Source organism: Onychostoma macrolepis, chromosome 20 (genome assembly GCF_012432095.1).
Source record: "Onychostoma macrolepis isolate SWU-2019 chromosome 20, ASM1243209v1, whole genome shotgun sequence".
Lineage (NCBI taxonomy): Eukaryota > Metazoa > Chordata > Actinopteri > Cypriniformes > Cyprinidae > Onychostoma > Onychostoma macrolepis.
The window spans coordinates 4,518,441-4,544,851 of record NC_081174.1 but is presented as its reverse complement, the minus strand read 5'-3'; the positions used below and the strand labels follow the sequence as shown (position 1 = coordinate 4,544,851).

The window sequence follows — 26,411 nt, the reverse complement described above, 5'->3', positions numbered from 1 at the left end:
AGGAAGACGGTACCGGAGCATCAGAGCCCGCTCTGCCAGACTGCTCAAGAGCTTTTTCCCCCAGGCTGTGAGAGCCCTGAACTCAAATCACCCCGCCCCTCTCTGAACCCCCATACAAACCCCCTACCTCCTGTAACATGTAACGTGCAATTCGAAGTGTGCTACACACAGGTGAGTGGGCCTGTACAAACCACCTGTAGTAGCACACTCTCCTCCTCTATGCGCACAAGTCACTTTTCACACACACTGCTGTGTGTACACAAATCCCACAAAAAGAACTCAGTAATATATGTATGTTTACATGCTCATGCACTACAAATCCTCCTGCACTGTTCCCCAGCCAGCTGCTTGAACTCAATGTTTCTCCTTGCACATGTACAGTATTTATCTGAAGCATTCGTATAGTTTGTATAGTTTGTATTTTTTAGTTTGTATAGGTACTTTTTTATAGATAGTATATTTATATTTATAGTCAAAATCTATCAGTAGGATAGTTGTGTATGGGTTTATATTGTCTTACTCCATTGTTGTATGCCTGTATTTATGTAGCACCGTGGTCCTGTGAGGCACGACATTTCGTTCCACTGTATGCCCCCGCATGTAGCGGAATGACAATAAAGCTCAACTTGACTTGACTTGACTAATGGCAATATATACATGTCAAAGTCAGACATGCCCCTTTGCCAGCTGTGATGCCTGGTTACTGGTTTAAACTTGGCCCAGGTTATCAGCTGCTAATGGTGGATATTTTGATGAATCGAAAATTTAATTATTTTCTATGTATAAACTGTTTATGTAATAAAATATGTTTTCATAGTTTGCGTTGTCCCTTATCAGTGCAAAACTATTTTCTTACAATTGAAACACACTTTCAGCATCAGCTCCTCTAACTAAATAGCTTTCAAATACACATCACAAATCCATGCTTGTTCTTCTGGTAGCAGATTAATGTTGAGGCACTGAACATGAAACTACCTCTGGCATAATTCACATTGAATCTGGAAGGGAAATAGGACATGTTGTTAGATGTATTAAGAAAGTGTTGGAATTATTAAATGTAGTTGTGAAAACAGTCAACAGGCAGAAATGGCGTAGTGAATACCCAGATGCATTGCTCCTCTGTTTGGGCTCTTTCTTTTTCTCCACACACAGAGCAGTACTCCTCTCTTCACACTGCAATCATTTGAATGTAGATAGGATTATAATTCATCTCTCTGTGTCTGACATGGAAATATACTGTTCTTTCAAAGTACTTTATACCTGATGCCAGCAAAATTTCATTGGCCACATTTTTCCTGTAGTGGCACATCATCTCCTTATATTAATGCTGTCAGGAATTTTTGGGAACTCTTCCACCACCGGTTTCGCCATCTAGAAGGACAGCAATGAAAATTAATAGGCACAGTGTCATATGGGAAAAGGTGAAGACAGTGTTTATGTAAACCACTTTCCCCCTCCATTTACCAGCATCACAAAGACACCACAGCTGGAGCTTTTGTCATTCAGAAACATGGCTTTTCATATCACTGCTATGCTGATGACACTCAACTCTACCTCTCATTCCATCCTGATGATCTGATGATAGCTGCTTGCATCTCAGCTTGTCTAACAGACATTTCTTGCTGGATGAAGGACCATCACCTTCAACTCAACCTTGCCAAGACAGAACAGCTTGTGGTTCCATCAAACCAACCACTTCATCACAATTTCACCATCCAGTTAGACACATCAACCATCACTCCTTCAAAAACAGCCAGAAACCTTGGAGTTGTGATTGATGATCAGCTCACTTTCTCAGACCACATTGCTAAAACTACCCAGTCCTGCAGATTTGCTTTATTCAACATTAGGAAGATCAGGCTCTTTCTTTTGGAACATGCAACACAACTCCTTGTTCAGGCTCTTGTTCTGTCCAGGCTGGACTATTGCAATGCTCTCTTGGCAGGTCTTCCAGACAGTTCTATTAAACCTGTACAATTAATCCAGAACATGGCAGCAAGATTAATTTTTAATGAGCCGAAAAGAACGCATGTCACACCTCTGTTCATCAATTTGCACTGGCTACCAATAGCTGTTCACATACAATTCAAGACATTGATGTTTGCCTACAAAACCACCACTGGCTCGGCACCCCTTTACCTAAATTCACTACTTCAGACTTACGTACCCTCTAGAAGCTTGCGTTCTGCAAGTGAACGACACATTATTGTGCCATCCCAAAGAGGCACTAAATCACTTTCACAGACTTTTACATTAACTGTTCCCTCCTGGTGGAATGACCTGCCCAACTCAATTTAAGCAGCTGAGTCCTTAGCCATCTTCAAGAATCGGCTAAAAACACATCTCGTCCATCTATATTTGACCCTCTAACTCTAACACACTCTATTCCAAATCTATCTATCTATCTATCTATCTATCTATCTATCTATCTATCTATATATATGTATGTATATAAAAAAACACACACCTTGTTATGTGTATTAATTTACAGCGATTATCGTCCATTTGATTGCATAGACACTATTTAAACTAAACTGAGCTAGACAATGACATCTCTGAATTCAGTAATGAAATGCCTTTAACTGAAAATTGAGTATTTAATCTTATCATTATACATTACTGACACTCTGTCCTCCAATTTGATACTGTTAAGTGCTTTGACACAATCTGTATTGTTAAAAGCACTATATAAATAAAGGTGATTTGACTTGACGTGTACTGCGTTAGGCTAACCACGACTTGTCATAGCACTTGCATTTCATTGTACTTTTGTTGGTTTTGATTACTTCTATTGTCATCACTTATAAGTTGCTTTGGATAAAAGTGTTTGCTAAATGATTGAACATAAATATGTGGTTTGTTTATATAAACATTGTGTTCACAATGATCTTTTGTTGTTAATTATCAACAGCATATACTAACGTGATAATCAAAAATGTTGTCACTATACATTTACACGTAAATAATCAAACAACATAAAGCACACACAATCTTAAAGTTTTGCCGTCCATCCTGAACCTAACCACAGGTTCTACTCTTCACGACAACGGTAACACTACAAAACCAACATAACAGAAACTTCTGTAAATCCTGAAACTGGGAAGTGGATTTCTAGTTCCCAGCATGCTTTGCATAGGGCTAGATCAGGAGTGTAAATCTGTAAATTAAGTACTGCTTAATGTGTTTTTTAGTAAAGGGAAAGACTTTTTAAAGTTTGTTGTTCAGCTATTTTTGACATTTAAAAGAGTTTTTGTTTATGCCGATTTTTGAGGTTACCATTATTGTGAAGTGTAGGCCTTGTGGTTAGGCTATGGCTACATGAGTTAAAACTGTTGTTCTTAATGACTTGACAACCTTTTTTGGTTTGTTTTAGCTCATTTGCAGGCTGAAAAAGATTGATGTGAGAGCAAGTGTTATGTTGGATGTTTGTTCTTATGAGTAACACAAAAATACATCAATTTAAAGCCAATCACATGACTTATATGGTCAGCATTTCTATTCTTCCCGATTATATAACACTTATGTGCTTATAGTAGCTAATAAGCTAGTAGTAATCTAAGCACAAACTCCACTCTTCACCACAATGGTTAAAAAACATATACAGTGAGGAAAATAAGTATTTGAACACCCTGCTATTTTGCAAGTTCTCCCACTTAGAAATCATGGAGGGGTCTGAAATTGTCATCGTAGGTGCATGTCCACTGTGAGAGACATAATCTAAAAAAAAAAATCCAGAAATCACAATGTATGATTTTTTAACTATTTATTTGTATGATACAGCTGCAAATAAGTATTTGAACACCTGTCTATCAGCTAGAATTCTGACCCTCAAAGACCTGTTAGTCTGCCTTTAAAATGTCCACCTCCACTCCATTTATTATCCTAAATTAGATGCACCTGTTTGAGGTCGTTAGCTGCATAAAGACACCTGTCCACCCCATACAATCAGTAAGAATCCAACTACTAACATGGCCAAGACCAAAGAGCTGTCCAAAGACACTAGAGACAAAATTGTACATCTCCACAAGGCTGGAAAGGGCTACGGGAAATTGCCAAGTAGCTTGGTGAAAAAGGTCCACTGTTGGAGCAATCATTAGAAAATGGAAGAAGCTAAACATGACTGTCAATCTCCCTCGGACTGGGGCTCCATGCAAGATCTCACCTCGTGGGGTCTCAATGATCCTAAGAAAAGTGAGAAATCAGCCCAGAACTACATGGGAGGAGCTAGTCAATGACCTGAAAAGAGCTGGGACCACCGTTTCCAAGGTTACTGTTGGTAATACACTAAGACGTCATGGTTTGAAATCATGCATGGCACGGAAGGTTCCCCTGCTTAAACCAGCACATGTCCAGGCCCGACTTAAGTTTGCCAATGACCATTTGGATGATCCAGAGGAGTCATGGGAGAAAGTCATGTGGTCAGATGAGACCAAAATAGAACTTTTTGGTCATAATTCTACTAAACGTGTTTGGAGGAAGAAGAATGATGAGTACCATCCCAAGAACACCATCCCTACTGTGAAGCATGGGGGTGGTAGCATCATGCTTTGGGGGTGTTTTTCTGCACATGGGACAGGGCGACTGCACTGTATTAAGGAGAGGATGACCGGGGCCATGTATTGCGAGATTTTGGGGAACAACCTCCTTCCCTCAGTTAGAGCATTGAAGGTGGGTCGAGGCTGGGTCTTCCAACATGACAATGACCCGAAGCACACAGCCAGGATAACCAAGGAGTGGCTCTGTAAGAAGCATATCAAGGTTCTGGCGTGGCCTAGCCAGTCTCCAGACCTAAACCCAATAGAGAATCTTTGGAGGGAGCTCAAACTCCGTGTTTCTCAGCGACAGGCCAGAAACCTGACTGATCTAGAGAAGATCTGTGTGGAGGAGTGGGCCAAAATCCCTCCTGCAGTGTGTGCAAACCTGGTGAAAAACTACAGGAAACGTTTGACCTCTGTAATTGCAAACAAAGGCTACTGTACCAAATAATAACATTGATTTTCTCAGGTGTTCAAATACTTATTTGCAGCTGTATCATACAAATAAATAGTTAAAAAAAATCATACATTGTGATTTCTGGATTTTTTTTTTTTGGATTATGTCTCTCACAGTGGACATGCACCTACGATGACAATTTCAGACCCCTCCATGATTTCTAAGTGGGAGAACTTGCAAAATAGCAGGGTGTTCAAATACTTATTTTCCTCACTGTATATGTTAAATGTTTAAAATAAGTAAACATTAAGTTCCAACAGGTTTCTCCATTTTCATAAAAATGCAGAAAACTCACAACTCTGCAAGGGCACCAGTCTGAACATCAACAGCACTGGGTGGATCTATATGAGTGAATTGTGTTGAGAACATTCACAGAATATGTGAAATGAAACTGATGTGTTCAAATAAATCAGTTCAACTGTATGGAAATAAGTGTCATAATTTCATTAATGCTTCAGCTGTTCTGGTATTTTTGACACAACTCCTCCCGTGGCATCAAGATAGAAAGACACAGGAGACCTACTTTGCAAATGATGCAAGAGAATGCTGATGACATACTCTGTGTACAAATGATCAATGAACAGATTCATACTGAAAAGTTGTATGTAGCCTGGTATTTTGAAGTATTTTGTGGCACATTCCTTGATTATTGTCTGCATTAACTATATTTATATCATGATGTCAGAGTGAATGGAATCCCTTTTCCTAATTTCTGAGCCTATTACTTTGAACTCTTTTTTATTGAGACATTGTGTCATGTTCCCAGCCAAGAGTTGCTCGTTTGGTGTTGAGTGTGCTGTAAAAATGTTGACTGGGTTCATGCGTTAGGGTCTTTGTTATTTTTCCTCTTTTTAGGTTGGTTACTGGCCTAGCCTTTTTCTCTGAAAGTTTGTGTTGTATATCTCCATTTTGTTGGACTAACATGTTTACATCTTGGCCCAGTGCAGCAGGATTATTTTGGATTGTGAAACAGGGTCATTATGTGTCAACTCAACCAGAGGTCCCCAGTTCAAATTTTTGATTTTGCTAATATTTTTTTCTGAAGAAAGACAGACATGTATAGTGATGAAAGCCAAAATATTAAATGTCATGGATGAATATTTACTAAGTAATCCACTATTTTATAGAGGGGATCAAAATGGCCATTTTCACCTGAGATTCAGAGCCAAATTACAGGGGTAAAATGGCTTCAGAAAATGGCAGCATCATAATGTAATTTTTACACAGAGATTGGTAGGCATATTAGTAAAATCTGTTCACTTTAGCAATCTTTTTTGCATTATGTGCCAATGGTGACCATTCAAAACTGGGGAAACAGCACTTTTCAAGTTTTTTTCTCCAAAGTTTGCATGCCTGTAACTCAAGAAGTATAAAGATATCTTGATGCCCTTTTACATATTGGGTCTTAACAAACATTCCGTTTGACATCTCCATTTTTAAGGCCCTATATAGTTCGGTTCCAGAGATATTGGAATTTTAATATGGCTTCAGATGTAAATTGTTAAAATGTACATATTTTCAGTGGTGAAAAATCAAATGTGAGTCAATTTTCAAAAATATGATTTTCTTTTGGAATCTTCATTTTCAAGGCACTACATTATTCAATCCCAGAGATATGGGGACCTAAATCAGGCTCCATTTTCAGATTGTTGAATATTACATTTCAGCACTTGAAAACCAAATGTTGGTCATGGTCACTTTGTATACAGCTGATACTTAATGTATTTTAAAGCAGAATGTCTGAAGAATAAGTAATGTTGAAACTAGGAATGCGTCTTGTTTCCCTCTATCAAAATAATTGTATAGGACATACCTGTTTGAGTGTCATAAATATCCCAATATCCCTGTATGGTTTAATCCTACACCTTGGTGCAGCTCCATGTCCAAATTGTTGTGTCCTACCCATTTTCACACCAAATGTGATTTTGTGTTTATCTAGTTATCATTGCTGACAATGCAAATAATAACAGTAACCTAGTGTTTAGGAATGTGCAGTGTGACATGATCAGGATTAATTGTTGACTCTAGATAAAGTATGAACAGTGTGAAATGTACAATAAGATTACCCAGGATCCCCTTTAGCACTATAACTATGCTCAAATTATATAACAATAAAAAAGAAAAATAAATTCTAATAATTAATCCAGGTTAGGCAAATCTTGGTTTATTGATGTGAATGCAATGTGTAGTAAAAGCAACCACTTTTCCCTATGAGGTGTGGGATTTGATTCAAACATGTTGAACTCTTTGTTAGCTTCAGAAGCTGTTAAAATGAACAAAATCCCTTCTTCCAAATATCCCTGAAACTGATTCAAATCTTATGAATAGACTACTGAGGGAAAGATAATGTCCCTCAACTCCAATTTCAGTGCATTTTTAACACTCCAACAGGTATGTTCTGTGCATATTGTTTTGATAGAGGAAAACAAGATGCATTCCTAGTATGCCTAGTAACATTACTTATTGTATTTAAAGCAGAATGTCTGAAGAATAAGTATCAGCTGTATACAAAGTGACCAACATCTGCTTTTCAGCCACTAAAATAGGGAATATTCAACAATCTGAAAATGGAGCCTCATTGAGGTCCCCATATCTCTGGGACTGAACAATGTAGGGCCTTGAAAAGGAAGATTCCAAAAGAAAAGTTTATTAGGAACTAGAATCTAAAATCATATTGCGATATCTTTAATACTTCTCGAGTTATAGGCATGCAAACTTTAGAAAAAGAATATTCATGGCACTTGGACAGGTATGTTCAATGCAGTTGCTTTGACAGAAGTTAACAAGATACATCTCTAGTTTCAACATTATTTGTTCTTCAGACATTCCTCTTTAAAAGAAAAGTATCATCGTATTTTTGCAAATTGACCCACATTTGTTGTTTTTTTTACCACTGGAAATATGTACATTTTAACAATTTACTCTTGGAGCCATATTTAAATTCCAATATCTCTGGAACCGAACCATATAAGGCCTTAAAAATGAAGATGCCAAAAGGAACATTTGTTAAGACCCAATATCTAAAAGGGCATTAAGACATCTTTCTACTTTGAGTGAACAGATTTTACTAACAGACCTACCAATCTCTGTGTAAAAATTACATTATGATGCTGCCATTTTTCTGAAGCCATTTTTACCCCTGTAATTTGGCTCTGAATCTCAGCTGAAAATTGCCATTTTGAAATTTGGTTGATTTGACACGGAATGACCCAATAGTAATTGGCTGGGCAAAAGGGGAATGTGCACACTGCTTTCATTTGTAAATATGGAAGATTTTTTTCTGCTCCAGGGAGCCTTGACATGTTGATATTTAAATGAGAGAGTACAACATAGATTTTTTTTTTTTTTTTTTAAAGCGGTCAGACACATGGTCTGTCCAAGGTTGTCTTAATTTTGAGGACCCTTCTTGTGGCCTAATCTTATCTCACATTTTTTTCGACATAGGGTTATTTATTTATTTCACCTCTAAACATCATCTCCAAACATTTAGTCCAGGCTCTCCCTCCTGTACTTTCATGGCCTCAGGTGTATGCTTGAGACACTCTGAGTCAATGTACGGCTCCTGGTATATAGGTTTTGAGTCAGAGTCTGTCTCTCTTTCCAAAATATCTGTGTTGCTAGATTGAGTACACACACCGTGACAATTAGGATCTAGCCCTAGATGCCAGATCCCATCAGAAAATAACAGTTTGTCCGGTAACAGCAGAGCTGTCGATACCCAAACCCTGTTTACAGCAAGTCTTGTCTGGTACCCAAAACGACTGTTAACAGTCTTCTGTCAGTCAAGAATTTGACCGAGGAATGCCAGAGAAGAGCGGAAGCAGGAGACGAAGTGATGATGGTAAAAAGTAGCAGAGTTTATTGAACAATCTTAGTTGCGTTTGTCTCAATGCTCAGACTTTGTCTGATGAGCACAAATTCAACAAGTAGTATTATACCAAACTGATTCACAACAACATCCCAATAACCTTGAGTTTCCATAAACATTCCCTGCTATCTCTTATTCATACAGACAAAACAGTTCATTAAACCCCACAATCCTAAAATTGAACAATAATGGAATTGCCTAAGCAGGAAAAACAAAAATAAATATGAAATATAGAAGCATAATAAAATTAATAAGTAAATAAATGAATAAATGTTAAAAGACTTAATGATTTAAATGATAAAAATAATCAAATGATGAATGATATAAATGTGTAATGACTAATGATATATTCTAAATAAATGATTATTAATGAATAAATGAACAGTTTGCATTTGAGGATCCTCAGAACCTTTAGTGCCATACTGGGTTTCCACATCTGTCACTTCTGCAGCTGTTGTAGATCAGTTTAATCAATTACTAAAATTTCAAACACATTTAGATTCACCCTTCTGTTATGTCATACAGTGCCTTGCGAAAGTATTCAAACCCCTTCATTTTTTTTTTTTTGTCACATTTTATGTTGCAACCTTATGTTAAACTGCTTAAAAAATAAATAAATAAAACCCACATCAATCTACACTCCATACACCATAATGGCAAAGCAAAAACAGAACTGTCACAACTTTGTAAATGTATAAAAAATAAAACACTGAAATAAGTACATTGCATAGGTATTCATACCCTTAACTCAGTACTAAGCACCTTTAGAGCCTCAAGTCTTTTTTGTTTGATGCGACAAGCTTTGATCATCATCATCTGGCAATTATCTGCCATTCTCTCACCTGTTCACCTCTTAAGCTCTGTCAGGCTGGATTGGGGCAGATGCACATTTTCAGGTTTCTCCAGAAATATTTGATTGGGTTCAAGCCCAGGCTGTGGTTGGGCCACTCAATGGACATTCACAGAGCTGTCTATAAGCCACTCTTGCTGTGCTTAGGGTCATTGTCCTGTTGGAAGGTGAACCTTCTGCCCAGTCTGAGGTTGTGAATGCTCTGGACTGGGTTTTCATTAAGGTTATCTCAATATTTTGCTGCATTGAGCTTTTCTTCTTCTCTGACGAGTCCCTCAGTCCATGCCGCTGAAAAACAGCCCCACAGCATGAGACTGCTACCAGCACACTTTACTTTTGGCATGCTACTCTGCAGGTGATGATCAGAGCTGGTTTCCTTCAAACATGATGCTTGGAATTCAGGTTAATCAGACCAGAGAATCTTGTTTCTCACAGTCTGAGGGTCCTTTAGGTGCTTTTTTGCAAATTCCAAGTGTGTTTTCATGTGTCTTCACTGAGGAGAGGATTGAGTCTGGCCACACTGCCGTAAAGCTCAGATCGGTGGGGTGTTGCAGTGATGTTTGTCCTTCTGTAGGTTTCTCCCATCTACATATATGATCATGGAGCTCGACTAGAGTGACTATCAGGTTGTTGATCACCACTCTAACCAAAGCCCTTCTCCATCAGTTGCTCAGTTTGGCCAGGAGGCCAGTTCTAGGAAGAGTCCTGGTTGTTCCAAATGTCTTCCATTATGGATAATGGAGGCTACACACTTCTGTGAAACTTCAATGCAGCAGAATTTTTTTTCTGAACTCTTCCCCAGATGTGTGATTTGATGCAATCCTGTCTCTGAGCTATACAGGCATTTTTATTTTTAGTTTTTTTTACTTCAGGGCTTGGTCTTTGCTCTAATATGCATTCTCAGCTGTTAGACCTTTTATTAAGACATGTATGCCTTTCCAAATCATTCCCATTCAATTGAATTTGCCACAGGTTAACTTCACTCAAAGTGTGGTAACATTTACAAGCAAAATGAATGCTCCTAAGCTAAATTTCAACTGTCCCAGATAAGGGTATGAATACACATGCAATGGAATCATTTAAGTTTTTTATCTTTAATAAATTTGCAAAGATGTTAAAAACCGGTTATTTACTTTGTCGTAATGGTGTATATAGTGTAGATTGATGTGCGGAAAAAAGTAATTTAAAGCAGTTTAACATAAGGCTATAACATAACAAAAAGTGAAAAAAATGAAGGGGTTTGAATTCTTTCACAAGGCACTGTATACACACACACACACACACACACACACACATACATATATGGCTGTGGCCAAGTGCAATGGATTCTATTTACACTAAGTGAAAATAGCAGTATATGTTAATGATATGCTATTTACACTATGTTAAAGTAGCAAGATTTTCTGCTATTTATACTACTTATTGCAAATAGTGGCAATTATCTGCACTTCAGTATTGTAGTACATTATAAAACAGTACGCAATAACGTATTGAGTGTAAATTATAATTCTAATTTAAATTATTAAATGGATGCAACCTCATTGGGATAATAAAGCCCTCCCTACACCTACCCTAACCAATACTTTATTTTCAACTTTTTGATTATTGCCTTAGCTTTCCTATGAGCTAAATGCCTTTCCGATGCGATATGAGATTTGAAAAGGGAGAAAAAAAGTTTGGCAAAATGCGGTCTCGAACTCGGGTCGATCACGTCAAAAAGCATGCATTTTATGACATACACCACTGGAGACACACTCTTATATTCGTCTTTTATAGTATTGACAATCCCAATCACACCTTGGTGGGCAGATTTAGTGTAAATAGCTTCTGCCAATAAGACGGGATATTTGCACTTAGTGTGAATAGACACTCCGTTTTTGTTATACAATATATATAAAACAAAACTCCCTGTTGAACAACTTTGCAATACATTTATTTTCATTAGTGTATTTGTGCATCCCGAGCTGAATAGGTTTTATAATCAATAGAGAACAAAACTATAGATTTTATATAAATATGTACTTTTAATAAACACTTTACTAGAAAAAAATGCTGTATGAATGCAACAGTAGTTTCCTCTGCTGGACAACACCTGCCACCTTGTGGGGTATTTTGACTTGAGTACTGTGCTGTTACAACAGTTATGTGTCTGATAAAGCAAATTAATAAATATCCCTTTGTAACATACAAGATCAAGATGATAAACATTCCTGACACATCACTACATTCAGAATTGATAACTGAACATGATAATTAGAAAATTAGAAAATACTTTAATATTTATAATTGTTTAAAATGTTTTTAAAGTATGTGTTTCAGCTGTTTAAAATGCAAGAGTTTGTCCAAATAAACCTCCTCTATATGACTTTAGTACCATGGACAGTAAATCCTTGCAGGCTGTAGTGATCCAAACATGTTATTTGTAGACGGTCCCTCAGATGAGCGATGACGTCACAACACTCCATAGAGGTAAGCCTGTTTATCAGCGTCTTTAAAACGTAGAGTTCTACAGAAAAATGTGGTCTGCTTTGTGCTCATAGTAGTCGGTAATGATAACTGACCGAAATTAGCCTTTTTTGATGCAGATTAACAAAGTTATTGAACGCGGAAGTCCGAATGTGCGAATATGAAACCAACTTTACCCAAGTTTTTAAAATATAGTGTATTCCTGTAAAGCAAAGCTGAATTTTCAGCATCATTACTCCAGTCTTCAGTGTCACATGATCCTTCAGAAATCATTCTAATATTCTGATTTATAATCAGTGTTATAAAAAGTTAAAAAGAACAGCATTAATTAAAAATATAAATATTTTCTAACAATATAAGTCTTTGTTATCGCTCTTTATCCATTTAACACATCCTTGCTGAATAAAAATAAATAAATAAGAAAGAAAAAATTGACTGACCCCAAACTTTTGAATAGTAGTGTATATTTCTATTTTGAATAACTGTTCTTTTTTACTTTTTATTTCTCAAAGAATCCTGAAAAGTATCACAGGTCCCAAAAAATATTTCCAATATTTCCAAACTTTTTCCAACATTTATTATAAATTAGCATATTAGAATGATTTCTGAAGGATCATGTGACACTGAAAATTCAGCTTTGCTTCACAGGAATAAATTATATGTTAAAGTATATTCAAATAGAACATTTTTATTTAAAATTGCAATAATATTTCACAATATTATTTTGTGAAATAATATTCAGTATTTTTTATCAAATAGATACAGCCTTGAGGAGCCTAAGAAACTTCTTTAAAAAAATTTACTGATCCCAAACTTTTGAACGGCAGTGTATTGTACTGTAAAAATGTTTTCTCAGATAACCTAAAATGTGCATAATTTAGTCACATCAAGGGTCAAATCAAATAGAAATAGCACATTAAAGTTAAAAGTTACCGCCCAATAGAGAAAAGTTTTGCTCAGCAAGAAAAAAAATTAGAGGGAACATTGCACGGGAGCCAAATGAGACCTTTACAAAATCTGACTTTCTCCTAGTCTGGTTTCTCCTAAGGTTTTTTTCTCCATTCTGTCACTGATGGAGTTTTGGTTCCTTGCCGCTGTCGCCTCTGACTTGCTTAGTTAGGGACACTTATTTTCCAGCGACATGATTGCACAGATACTATTTAAACTGAACTGAGCTGGATGATGACATCACTGAATTCAATAATGAAATGCCTTTAACTGAAAATTGAGTGTTTAATCTTGTCATTTTACATTATTGACACTATTTTCCTATTCTGATATTGGAAAGTTGCTTTGACACAATCTGTATTGTTAAAAGTGCTATATAAATAAAGGTGACTTGACTTATCTTAGTCGATAGGAAGTTACATTTAACTATTGAACATACCGGGAATGATGATGGAGGTAGATTTGTTTTTATACGCTGTAAAATACATAATGACAGGTTAGCACTGGTCTCCATTTACTGCCCGAATGAGGCAATGTTGAAATTGGCCATTTGTCCAGCCCTCTTGGTCTACATTGGGCAGAAACACATGCGGTGACTTATATGATAACCAGGGACTCTGCTCACTTTAAGAACTAAGAACTAAGTTTTGTTTACCAGCATCAAGTCAAGTCAAGTCAAGTCACCTTTATTTATATAGCGCTTTTACAATACAGATTGTGTCAAAGCACTTAACAGTATCAAATTGGAGGATAGAGTGTCAGTAATGTATAATGATAAGATTAAACACTCAATTTTCAGTTAAAGGCATTTCATTATTGAATTCAGAGATGTCATTTACAGATGTCATCATCATATTTTGTCTTTTTTCAGTTACGTTCTGCTCTCAAGGCCTATGGAGTTCCCTGGGCATCCCCTATTTCCTCTCATCCTATATGGGATTGGATCGCACCACCCACTGGTCAGCCATCTGTTTCTTTAATATATAGTAAACTTAATGATCACACTACAAAGTCTCTTTCTATTAAATCTATCTGGAATCGTGAATTAACAGATTTTGATTTATCGGTCGAATAGGAGAGGGTGTGGTCTAATCTAATCTTAACTTCAAAAATTTTGGCTCGTCGTTTTATCCATTTCAAAGTCATCCATTGAGCATACATAACTCCTTACAAGAGGTTTAAAATGAAACTGCAATCGACCTATAACTGTCATATCTGTAACACTGTATCAGCAGGTACTTTTCTCCACATGTTTTGAGAATGTTCAATTGTTGTCGGTCTGTGGACTCATGTGGATTCTGTTTTGTCCTTTTTTCTGCAAATTGAAATTGAAATTATATTATGTTATGGTGTGTCTGTTGGTTCCCCCCTCCCTGTTGTTTTTTTTGTGTGGATGTTGTTTTGTTGTTTAAAAAAAAAAAAAAAAGTTGATCAACAAAAAAAAAAAATAGTATAGATAAAAAGAATTTTACAAATAATTATAATAATAAATCATAAATATAGCTATATATAGGTTCAAGCACTTTAGACATTTAAGCACATAAGGTAAAATAAATTGAGTTAACATGGCTGTAACCACCTAAATCAATGATTAAAATAGAACTTTTGGTAAATTCTGGTAATTTTGCACTGTAGCACCCCCGTTAGGCTGATTGGGGCGAGCCTTTGGATCTCAGTAGCGAGCAATACTACTACGATCTGACCAAGTTTCAGCTCTCTAGGCCTTACGGTTTGGGCTGCACTTACGCTTTTAGGAATATACTAAACACAAGCATACTTTTAGTGACGTTTTTGTGTATTTACAGAAAACATACTTATGTTACCCTTACTTAAAGTATATTTTATGTGTACTTTGTGTAAGAACATAACAAAATGATTACACTTTTAGTAAGTTTTTAATGTACTTTATATTGCAGTAGGCCTACACATGGTAATATTTTAAATATTTATGTATTCGTAATTTTAATATTTGGTAAAGTACGATATTTTGAAAAACATTTTTAAGATTTACAATGTACAAACCTTTGTCAAATATTATTAACCATTGCAATATTTAAAATATGTTGTTTAATATGGGTTATGCTACTTTGGTTGATTAGGCTGTTGTTCATTACATGATACATTAATTGTAATAAGCAAGGTGTTTATAAATTTGTTCAAGCTTGACGCCTTTATTTTCTAATAGTTAGGCTGACAGAGAAGGTTTTAGAACTAGAGACACGCATCCAAACTTTAGTTGAGGATAGTAAGAATGTGAGGGCTGTAGATACTGCTTTGGATGCGACTAGCTCAGGGAGTCCTGTACATTGTTCGGTTTCGGTTGAGCCCGTGCAGCAGGGCAACTGGGTGACTATGAGGTCGCCTAGTCGCGGGTCGAAACACCACTCTTCCGTTCCGATTAAAACATCAAACAGGTTCTCCCCACTCAGTGAAGCACCCACTGAGAAACCTGATGAAAGTGCTCTAGTTATTGGCGATTCTATTGTACGGAACGTGAAAATAGAGACACCAGCCACCATAGTCCATTGTTTACCAGGAGCCAGAGTGCCTGACATCTTGGCAAATTTAAAAGTGCTGACTAATGCTAAACATAAATTCAGTAAGATTGTTATCCACGTCGGCGCTAATGATGTTCGACTTCGCCAGTCGGAGATCACTAAAAATAATGTTAAAGAGGTGTGTGAACTTGCAAGTACGATGTCAGACACTGTAATATGCTCTGGTCCGCTCCCTGCTTACCGTGGCAATGAGATTGATAGAGACTCTGTCGTCACTTAATGGCTGCATGTCTAAGTGGTGCCCACAAAATAACATAGGCTTTATAGACAATTGGAAGAATTTTTGGGGCAGACCTGACCTGTTGAAAAGAGATGGTGTTCATCCCTCCTGGGGTGGTGCCGCTCTTCTCTCTAGAAATATGGCACATAGTCTTAGAGTTTGTACTTGACTAACTGGAGCCCAGGTCAGGAAGCAGGCAGACTGGCTAAACCAACCGTCTGCTAGCCGCCTCACGTCACAGAAGTCAGTTAACTCTCAGCACATAGAAACTTTTTCACCTAGATATCACTCTATAGAGACTGTGTCTGTTCCCCGAACTAGAAAATACAGAAAACATCCAAACCAAAGTAATAGTAACAATTTAATTGATGTTCAACAAATAAAAAAATGATATAATACAGACAAACACATGATAAAGCTTGGCTTATTGAATATTAGATCCCTTTCTTCAAAAGCACTTTTTGTAAATGATATGTTCACTGACCATAAACTAGATGTGCTTTGTCTGACAGAAACCTGGCTAAAACAAGATGATTACATTACTTTAAACGAGTCTACACCACAAGATTACTGTTACAAACATGAACCGCGTGCAAAAGGTAAAGGGGGAGGTGTTGCTACAATTAATAGCAATATTTTCAGTATCTCTCAGAGGTCGAGTTTCAAGTATAATTCGTTCGAAGTAATGGTGCTTCATATGACGTTATCCAAAGAAACAAGTATTAATGATAAATCCCCTGTGATGTTTGTACTGGCTACTGTATACAGGCCACCAGGGCACCATACAGACTTTATTAAAGAATTTTCTGATCTTCTATCGGAGTTAGTGCTGACTGCAGATAAAGTCCTAATCGTTGGTGATTTTAATATCCATGATGATAATGAAAAAGATTTGTTAGGATCAGCATTTATAGACATTCTAAACTCTATTGGTGTTAAACAACATGTGTCAGGACCTACTCATTGTCGAAATCATACTCTAGATTTAATACTTTCACATGGAATTGATGTCAGTGGCATTGAAATTTGGCAGCAGAGCGATGATATCTCAGATCATTATCTAGTCTCCTGTATATTCCATATAGCTAAAGCTGTAAAGCCAACTCCTTGTTACAAATATGGTAGAACCATTACCTCTACCACAAAAGACTGCTTTATAAATAATCTTCCTGACTTATCTCAGTTCCTCAGCATATCCAATAGCTCAGAACAACTTGATGATGTAACAGAAACTATGGACTCTCTCTTTTCTAGCACTTTAGATGCGGTTGCTCCTTTACGCTTAAGGAAGATTAAGGATAAGAGTCCAACACCGTGGTATAATGAGCACACTCGCGCCCTAAAGAGAGCAGCCCGGAAAATGGAGCGCAGCTGGAGGAAAACTAAACTAGAGGTATTTCGTTTAGCTTGGCGGGAAAGTACCCTATCCTACAGAAAAGCATTAAAAACTGCTAGATCTGATTACTTTTCGTCTCTTCTAGAAGAAAACAAACATAACCCACGGTATTTATTCAATACAGTGACTAAATTAACGAAAAATAAAGCATCAACAGGTGTTGGCATTTCCCAAGAGCATAGCACTAATGACTTTATGAACTACTTCACTTCCAAGATCGATACTATCAGAGATAAAATTGTATCCTTGCAGCCGTCAGCTACAGTATCGCATCAGATAGCGCACTATAGATCCCCTGAGGAACAATTCCATTCATTCTCTACTGTAGGAGAGGAAGAATTGTATAAACTTGTTAAATCATCTAAACCAACAACATGTATGTTAGACCCGATTCCATCTAAACTACTAAAAGAGCTGCTTCCAGAAGTCATAGATTCTCTTTTGGCTATTATTAATTCATCATTGTCACTAGGATATGTCCCCAAAACCTTCAAATTGGCTGTTATTAAGCCTCTCATTAAAAAACACAACTTGACCCCAAAGATCTAGTTAATTACAGACCGATCTCAAATCTCCCTTTTCTGTCAAAGATACTAGAAAAGGTAGTATCCTCACAATTATATTCCTTCCTAGAGAAAAATGATATCTGTGAGGAATTCCAGTCAGGATTTAGATCGTATCATAGTACTGAAACTGCTCTCATTAGAGTTACAAATGACCTGCTTCTATCATCTGATCGTGGTTGTATCTCTTTATTAGTTCTACTGGATCTTAGCGCTGCGTTAGACACTATCGACCACAACATTCTTCTGAATAGACTACAAAACTTTGTTGGCATTAGTGGAAGCGCCTTAGCATGGTTCAAATCATACTTATCTGACCGCCATCAGTTCGTAGCAGTGAATGAAGAGGTATCATATCGATCACAAGTGCAGTACGGAGTACCTCAAGGCTCAGTACTAGGGCCGTTAATTTTCACGCTTTACATGTTACCCTTGGGAGATATTATCAGGAGACATGGTGTTAGCTTTCACTCTTATGCTGATGATACTCAGCTCTAAATTTGTTTGTGGCCCGGTGAAACACACCAAATTGAGAAACTAACGGAATGCATAGTCGATATGAAAAACTGGATGACGAGTAATTTTTTACGCCTAAATTCTGAAAAAACAGAGGTGTTAATTATCGGACCTAAAAACCCCACATGTAATAACCTAGAACATTATCTAACACTTGATGGCTGCTCTGTCAATTCTTCTTCATCAGTCAGGAACCTAGGTGTGCTGTTTGATAGCAATCTTTCATTTGAAAGCCATGTTTCTAGCATCTGTAAAACTGCATTTTTTCATCTCAAAAACATATCTAAATTGCGACCTATGCTCTCAACGTCAAATGCAGAAATGTTAATTCATGCGTTTATGACCTCAAGGTTAGACTATTGTAATGCTTTATTGGGTGGTTGTTCTGCATGCTTGATCAACAAACTACAGTTGGTCCAAAATGCAGCAGCTAGAGTCCTTACTAGAACCAGTAAATATGACCATATTAGCCCGGTTCTGTCGAAACTGCACTGGCTCCCTATCAAACATCGGATAGATTTTAAAATCTTAATTACTTATAAAGCCCTGAATGGTTTAGCTCCTCAGTACTTGAGCGAGCTCTTATCACATTATAGTCCTCCACGTCCACTGCGTTCTCAAAACTCTGGCCGTTTGATAATACCTAGAATATCAAAATCGACTGCGGGTGGCAGATCCTTTTCCTATTTAGCACCCAAACTCTGGAACAATCTACCTAACACTGTTCGGGAGGCAGACACACTCTGTCAGTTTAAATCTAGATTAAAGACCCATCTCTTTAGCCTGGCTTACACATAACACACTAATACGCTTCTATTATTCAAATACGTTAAAGGATTGTTAGGCTGCATTAATTAGATCAACCGGAACCGGGAACACTCCCCATAACACACGATGTACTCGTTACATCGTAAGTAGAATGGCATCTATGCTAATATTTGTCTGTTTCTTTCCTATTCTGTTTCTCAGTCCGTATCCGATCAGATGGTGGATCAGCACCAAGAGATGATGTCTACAGCCCTGATTGTCAGCGGAGACCAGGACACCCAGATGACCCCCAGAGACATATCCCCAGTGAAAACCTTGATTAAAATACAATAAAACAACTAAAAATATAATAAAATGCCTAACTACATAATACTACTATTGTTAGAAATTGCAACAAAATTAAAATAGAAATAAAAACTTTTGAACTGCGGGTTTCATCTGGTCAGAGGAGAACTGGCCCCCTGACTGAGCCTGGTTTCTCCCAAGGTTTTTTTCTCCATTCTACCACTGAGGGAGTTTTGGTTCCTTGCCGCTGTCGCCTCTGGTTTGCTCAGTTGGGGACACTTAATTTCTAGCAATTATCGTCGATTTGGTTGCACAGATACTATTTAAACTAAACTGAACTAGACAATGACATCTCTGAATTCAATAATGAAATGCCTTTAACTGAAAATTGAGAAAATTGAGTGTTTAATCTTATCATTATACATTACTGACACTCTATCCTCCAATTTGATACTGATAAGTGCTTTGACACAATCTGTATTGTTAAAAGCGCTATATAAATAAAGGTGACTTGACTTGACTTAATATATATTTCTGAAATTCCCACAAGGATTTCAACATCATATCTGACATGAAAAAAACAACAAAAAAACAACAACAAAAAACACGTTTATTTGTGTTTAAATTCAAACAACACACTGACTAAACCTGATTGGTTCCAGAGCCATTGAACGGCTCTGATTGGTTCATATGATAATGAGCTCGCAGCAGAGAGCTTCGTAAATCAAATATGATGTGCGTGCAAATGTCCCTTGAATGTGAATATAAGTCTAAATTTAAACCGTATTATATAGAGCAATCGTGTCTCTTTAGGGTGCTTGGAGGAAACCACGCAATTCATATGGATTACTGTGGCGATGTTTATTTGCGATGAACTTTTTGAAACGTGAACACCTTTGATGAATCTTTTCATTGGAGGGACATAAATCTCTCAGATTTCATTAAAATATCTCCGCTTTTCTTTCGAAGATGAACGAAGGTCTTAGATAGTCTCAAATTGTTTTGGGGAATTATGAAATTAATTAGAAAATATAGCGGTACGTTCTTATGTTTACCAGCTTCTGCAAGCGTGTATGGTGTCTGGCTTTGGTACCTCACTGTGACTTCAGGTAAGATTTGTATTTAATTAATGTTATTTGTCTGTACCAGTCGTGTTTTTGACTCATGCATTGGCAGAAAAAAATTTATTAAATTAAATTAGTCATTATAACATGTACAACATTAACATTCTTTTATTTGCAACATGAAGTATATTTATTTTTGATTTCCTGAACAATTTGGCTTCATTGTAATGAGGTTAATGATCTTTGTATGTTCATAATCATGGTTTTTAAATTACTTTGTCTTGAGCTGATCAGCAAACTGTGGTAGTGGTTGATTGGCGTTTATATTTGTTCAAGCTTCACAAACTTATCGACTTAATTTTCTAATATATATTTCTCATTACAGATAAGAACAAAGATCAAATTGTAAGAAGGGTTGCTTATAAGAGCATACAGTACATATGAAACTGCTGAGGCTGGTAAGGTTTTTGACTATATTTCTGACCCAGGTACATTGTTCTGTCATTCTTAAATAGAAAACAAATCATCAATCATCATTTGCCTTTTTTTGTGCGTGTGAGAAATATTAACATTTGTTGTTTTTCTGATCAGCTGCTATAGAAGACAAACTGAAATCTGAGTGCAGAGACAAGCAAAGGAATAGTAAGTATATTTTAATAACGTATCACCTCTGTTATAGAGATTTTTGAATCAGGCCTAAAGGAGGGTGATTCGGTTAATCTTGGAAGAAAAATGTTAGCAATGCGTCCATTCCAGGTGGCTAATTTGTGCTTCCTTTTAGTCATTCATGTAAAAATTTGTTATCTAATTTTGTTTCTGTTTTGTTTTTTTTCTAAAGCTGCAAGGCACTTGTGCAAAATATTGTATGCCAGGATGACTAGGCTGTGCCCAGGTCTCCAGAACCTGTGACGACGCTCAGCTCCATTGGCCCTTTGTCTGTGCCTTCGGATCCACCGGCTCTGTCTCCATCGGTCGGCCCCCAGATGTTGGCAGCCACACCATCTACATCTTGGCTCCCCGCTCCCTCGACTCCGCTGTGTGTTGTCAGCAGTGGGATGCTCTGGGTCTGTGCCATGTGCCAAACTCCATCTAAGCCACCAGGGCATCATCGTCATCCTCCCATCACCTTCCCTTCACCACATCCTGCCATCATCCCCGCACCTTTGCCTCTCACCATCCCTACGGCATCTCCTCGTCCACCTCCAAAACCCCCTCCATCCCTCCCTATTCTGTTGCTTGAACTTTATCATCTTCAGTCTTTACACACACATCTATTCACTTATGCACTTTGTTTTTCAGTAAATTTTTATGTTTTTTTTTCTTCAGAAAATTGCATTGTAATTTTTATTTATTCATTGATGTAACATTCTTTACTTTTCAGTAATACAGGTATAACTGAAATGTTCTACAAATGGACAAGATAGCTCTTCCATAGCATTTAAGTCTTTTTTTCATTTATTATGTTTTTTGTATGTTTTAAAATGTACTTGAGTATGTTTGTAGTAATACAAATATACTGTAAACATACTCGTATTTCAAGTGAATTTTCAATACATTTAATAGTATGTTTTTTGTTTTTCACCAAAGTATATATGCTGCTGTACTTTTTTAATGTACTTTATGAATATTTGTAATGTACACAATATATAATACATTAAAGTTTTCTAGATATCAAAGTGTACGTGTGTGTATAATGATGCAGTGCTTTGTATAGTTATGAACATTACCTTTTCAATAATTTAACCATTAGTGCTTTAAATAGTGCTTTTCACAATTTTGCATTGTTGCAAAGCAGCTTTACATACATATTGACCAAAAAAAGAGTCATAAGTAGCACAGGTATATTTGTAGCAATAGACAAAAATATATTGTATGGGTCAAAATTATCAATTTTTCTTTTATGCCAAAAATCATTAGGATAGTAAGTAAAGATCATGTTCCATGAAGATATTTTGTAAATTTCCTACCGTGAATTTATATAAACTTAATTTTGATTAGTATAGGATTTAACATCCCACCAAAAGAATCCATCACATACCAGTAGACACCATTATAGTTTCCATTAAAACCAATACAATTCCCATTATAACAATAAATGCATTAAACTATACATTACAATTATAGCAAATGAATAAATCATATAAATGAAAAACTTCAAATAATGAATAAAACACAAATATAACAAATACATTAAATTATAAATTAAAATGCTCCATCGGGACAAGACCACGGGGATCAGATAAGCCCTTTACACAGTCTGACATGGCTGCGGTTGGAATTGAACTGCGGGTTTCGTCTGCCCAGAGAAGAACTGGCCCCCCGACTAAGCCTGGTTTCCCCCAAGGTTTTTTTTTCTCCATTCTGTCACAGAGGGAGTTTTGGTTCCTTGCCGCTGTCACCTCTGGCTTGCTCAGTTGGGGACACTTAATTTCTAGCAATTATCGTCGATTTGGTTGCACAGATACTATTTAAACTAAACTGAACTAGACAATGACATCTCTGAATTCAATAATGAAATGCCTTTAACTGAAAATTGAGAAAATTGAGTGTTTAATCTTATCATTATACATTACTGACACTCTATCCTCCAATTTGATACTGTTAAGTGCTTTGACACAATCTGTATTGTTAAAACCTTATAAGTTATAAGGTTTTAACAATACAGATTGTGTCAAATCTGTGTCAAATGTAATATTAAATCCATTACATTTGCTATTGTGTTTTGGGCAGGGTTATATTGTTTTTTTCAGCAGGTGTGCATTGCTAAGGACATCATTTGGACAACTTTAAAGGAGATTTTCTCAATATTTAGATTTTTTGTTTTTGTTTTTGCATTATCAGATTTCAGATTTTCAAATAGTCGTATCCTAACAAACCATACATCAGTGGAAAGCTTGTTTATTCAGCTTTCAGATGATGTATAAATCTCAATTTCAAAAAATTGACCCTTATAACTGGTTTTGTGGTCCATGGTCACATTTAGAAAGTAGTTACAAAAGTAAAGATATGTAAACAACATATAGTCATGGATTTGAAATGGTGAAAGAAATTCGCGAACTTGATCAGAAGGTTTATTACTTTAGTATATTCACAATACACTCCAATGCATCTGTACTAATACACTTTTTTCCATTAATTGTTCTTTATTGTCCCGACAGTGTTGCACTTGGAGAATTTTGGGCTGTCAAAATATTATGAATTATTGAACGAATTATTAAAATGATCCTGACCAGCCCTCAAAACTAAACAAAAAGTTCAAATGTAACATTAAAATGAGACATTAACTAGCTACATGAAAAGTAACAAAATGCATTAAAATAATTTCAATTAATATGTCACATATAAATCCGCTGCGTACCGCGAGAACGTCAAACCGCCAAAACATTTCATTGCATTTAACATTAGAAACATTCCTGCAGTGCATTGAAAGTTGAAGCGCGCAGAGACAACGGGCAGAGAAATGTTACCGAATACGGATGGTTTTATTCCATCTGCATGCACTGAAACATAAGCAGTACGTTCACATTCTTCCACCAACGAATGGAACTGTCTGTGTTTTAGTGCATGTACAAGAATAAAACTAATGTTATGCCGGTTTATCCAATTCCTGCAGCGTTAATGACAGATCATGTCAGGTAAAAGGGAAGCAAAACATTCTGAAGATGATATTTAATGTTGTGTCCTCCAACTTTAACAGCTTCAAGTTTAACACACTTTCGTGTTCTATATTTTTCTATATTTGTGCTGTCATTGATGAAAAAAAAAAAACTGTTTACTTATAGTAGTATTTGTAACAGTATAGAAAGACTACAAAGTAACCGCAATCACAGCACATGTCTGCTTTGGTGGCGCATCTGGTATAGCGAGTGCATGCGTGTGGCAGCAACCCAAGTTCAAATCCAGTCCGCAGTGTTTGCTTCAGCCAATGTTCAGCTGATGTTCTCTGGATAACTGAGTTGGCTGGCAGGGGCGGATCTAGAAAATAATTTTTAGGGTGGCAAAGGGGTGGCATGGGGTCTACGAGGGGTGGCAACACCAAAGCAAGCCCCCATGCATAGTTTTTGGGGATTTATTGTCTGACATGCACAGTTGTGTTCACAAATATTGCCTTACCATTAAGTAATCATCTATACTGTTATATTAAATAAATAAATAACAACATTTCGATATCCATCATGGCACCAAGTCAATACAATATAAAAAAAACTTCAACAGGTTATAAATGTTTCTGAGCTTGTATCATTAAAGAAGACATGTGGTTCTATTAATATTACATAGGCTACTTAGATGGTATAAATCATGTTTTATTGCAAGTTTAAGAGCAAGTTTAAGAGTAACACGTTTGAATTTACATTAGAAAGAAAAACAATAATAGCAAAGCATTGAAACTGGATCAGTTTTGAAAACAATGTTTCATTTTCTGTTATTACCAGTGGTGGGAATGTCTGTAATCACCCAGAACACACCATCAGTAGTCTAGCAACACCCCAGCAACTGCATAGCAAGAGCCTAGCAACCACCCAGAATATCCTAGCAACCAACTAGCAACACTTTAGCAAACATCTAGAACATCTAACTGACCAAACTATTTATGTTTCTTAAACAAGACTTTAAGACAAGCCAGCATAAATTTGTCTTTCAAACTTTTCAATCTAGATATTACAGGTATTCTTAAATGCTTACACACAATTCAAATACACAGATGACTTTCCTGGCCAGTGAAAACTCATGAGATCAATAACACTTAACAAAAAACTCTTATTAGGATTCAGGAATTATTTTTGCAGCTCAGTGTCTATTACAGTATACAACATAAATTAAATTACAGATAATAGTAATAATAATAATTCCTCAATGAACTTTTGAAGTAAATTCTGCTTCCTCTGTACATTTGGTCAAATTTCTTACAAAATACAGTACTATAGCAGTTTACTGGTCTCCTGACACAAGACTAGCTATGTCTCTAGGCAGTCATTTCTCTGTTGTGCAAACATGCAAAAATTGTTACAAACTAAATTTGACAGTCACACGTTTGAAGGTGTACAACATGTGCTACAGTTTACTGTACATATAAAATAGTGAAATTTCCATCATCTATGTACTGGTACTGTTACTGTACTGTATATAATTATACTGAATGTGTAAGTATAACACCCATGTATATTATTCGTTCAGCTCTCTCCTTTCTCCGTTGTTAGGATGCAGAGATTCTGATTGGTGTAATCAGTTTTGCTACCTAATGTTTAACTTGTTAAACTTTTTGAGAAATGTGTCTTTGTTTTGAGAACTGAATTAATGGTTTGGGAATATGGGCCAAAATCAGTTATATTATGTTAACAATCGAGAAAACTGCAATACAAGATTCTTACCTCACTCTGCTATTAGTTTTCGTGATCGGCATCTTCTTATTGGTTTCATTTATTGTTTCGTCCGATATGGCAGAAAGGACTCGTCATGAAAGTGGAGCGAGCGGTCGGAGAATCGGATCACCAAACAATTACGGGATGAATCGCAGACATATCCGGATGGGATTAGATTTCTCAGGGGATTTCTGAATAAACCGAGAAGCAGTATCTGGTTCATGAGAGTCATTTGTTAATGACGGCGACTACACTGGGGCGCTGCGTGCGCGTGCAATCGTCGTGCACAGTTTCGTGAAAGACTTGTTTTTTCCCCCATTATTTTACGTTACGCTGTCATCGCTGCAGCTGAAAAGTAGCACATGAAACACTGTTTACATTTATATTTTATTCTGTAATGATTCTGGGGTGGCAGGTGGGGTGGCACAGCTTTTTCTTAGAGTGGCAGTTGCCACCCCGGTAGATCCGCCCCTGTTGGCTGGTGTGCTGGGGTTGTTAGTAAAAGGCAATTTCTTAAGCTGTGCCATTATTTATAAAGGGTAATTTATTGCATTAGA

The 26,411-nt window shown here is 36.6% G+C and overlaps 1 long non-coding RNA gene across 1 annotated transcript; it reads right to left on the bottom strand.

The window, feature by feature from the left end:
* Window positions 1–910: 910 nt before the first annotated feature.
* LOC131527631 (uncharacterized) lies at window positions 911–1,487 on the bottom strand. The gene is made up of 4 exons (XR_009267707.1): window positions 1,465–1,487; window positions 1,261–1,371; window positions 1,103–1,173; window positions 911–998 (listed from the first exon to the last, which is right to left on the bottom strand). It is a non-coding gene; the product is annotated as an uncharacterized LOC131527631 (long non-coding RNA).
* Between the last annotated feature and the right edge of the window lie 24,924 nt (window positions 1,488–26,411).